The 1687-nt window shown below is 37.5% G+C and overlaps 1 non-coding gene across 1 annotated transcript; it reads left to right on the top strand.

The window, feature by feature from the left end:
- The first annotated feature begins 1272 nt into the window (after nt 1-1272).
- LOC121207392 (small nucleolar RNA R71) lies at nt 1273-1379 on the top strand. Its single transcript, XR_005902483.1, has one exon. It is a non-coding gene; the product is annotated as a small nucleolar RNA R71 (small nucleolar RNA).
- Nucleotides 1380-1687: the final 308 nt, after the last annotated feature.

Below are 1687 nucleotides of genomic sequence, written 5' to 3'. Positions count from 1 at the left end.
TTGTTTTATCAGCTAATTGAATACTCATCCTAGTTTGTTTGAGTTTCCTAAGACCTAGTTGCTTAAACATTTTGTAAGGAATGACATTTATGCTAGCCCCTAAATCAGCCAAAGCATTATTAACATCTAAGCTACCAATTAAACAAGGAATTGTAAAAATCCCTGGATCTTTTAATTTGTTGGCAACTTATTCTGTAGAATAGTTGAGCAAACTGAGTTCAGCTCCACATGTGACACGTCATCCAACTTCAGCTTATTTGTTAAAAGCTCCTTTAAAAATTTGACTGCGTTTGGCATCTGTGAAAGGGCTTCAATAAATGGAAAGTTATTGTGTAATTTCTTTAATAGTTTAAGAAATTTACCAAATTATTCATCTGTGTGGTCTTTCCTTTCACATTTTGGTATGGCACTCATGGTTTGTACTCTTTACTTACCATTTTCTGCTTGTTGTGATCTACCCCACCTTTACCTTTACTTACCACAGTTTCATGCCTCAGTTCTGGTTCAGATGTAACTAACCCTTCCTCATCTTGAATGGCAATCGCATTGAGTTGCTCCCTTGGGTTAGATTCAGTGTTACTCCGTAGGCTACCTTGTGGTCATTCAGATATCAATTTAGCGAGCTAGCTTATCTGAGTTTCGAGCCCTTGGATTGACGCTTGTTGATTTTTAAGTGCTATCTCGGTATTCTACAAATGAGTTTCCAACACCGAGATGAATTTTGTTAGCATCTCCTCAAGGTTCGGCTTTTTCTCTTGCTGGTAAAGTTGTTGTTGGAAACCTGGAGGTGGTGGTGGTCTCTGATTCCATTGGCCTCCCCATGAGAAATTTGGGTGGTTCATCCATCCTACATTGTAAGTGTTACTATAAGGATTATTTTGAGGTCGAGGATTATTACCCATATAATTTAATTGCTCATTTTCTATGTTGTGGCCGTAGGGTGAGTATTCTGAATTGGTCAATCCTCCTCCACTTGCATTGCATTACTTGGTGAACCTGTGAAGAACCAAGAAAACCGTCAATTTTTCTATTCAAAAGTTCTACCCGGTTAGAGAGCATGGTGACCGAATCAATGTTAAAAACGCCAGCTTCTTTCGTCGGCTTTGTCTTCATGACTTGCCACTGATAATTATTCAGTGACATCTCTTCTATAAATTCATAACCTCCTCAGGTGTCTTATTATTGATATTTCCTCCAATAGCTACGTCAGTTATCTGTCTAGTCGAAGGATTCAGGCCATTGTGAAACATTTGAACCTGTAGCCAGAGTGGTAACCTATGTTGAGAGCATCTTCTTAAAAGGTCCTTGTATCTCTCCCATGCATCATAGAGTGTTTCTAAATCCATCTGTACAAAAGAAGAGATATCATTATGTAATTTGGCTATTTTAGTCGATAGAAAATATTTTAATAAAAATTTTTCGGTCATTTGTTCCCAAGTAGTGATTGACCCTGGTGGTAACAAGTTCAACCACTGTTTAGCTTTGTTCCTTAATGAAAAAGGGAATAACCGAAGGTGAATGGCATCATCAGAAATGCTATTGATTTTAAATGTATCGCAAAACTCTAGAAAATTTGCCAAGTGGTTGTTTGGATCCTCATCCTACAAACCATCAAACTGAACAAATTGCTGTATCATTTGAATTGTGTTAAGTTTTAGTTCAAAATTATTTGCAGCAACAGCAGGCC

This window comes from Gossypium hirsutum, chromosome A09 (assembly GCF_007990345.1).
Source record: "Gossypium hirsutum isolate 1008001.06 chromosome A09, Gossypium_hirsutum_v2.1, whole genome shotgun sequence".
Classification (NCBI taxonomy): domain Eukaryota; kingdom Viridiplantae; phylum Streptophyta; class Magnoliopsida; order Malvales; family Malvaceae; genus Gossypium; species Gossypium hirsutum.
The sequence above is the reverse complement of the archived record's forward strand: the minus strand, read 5'-3'. Positions and strand labels throughout refer to the sequence as shown.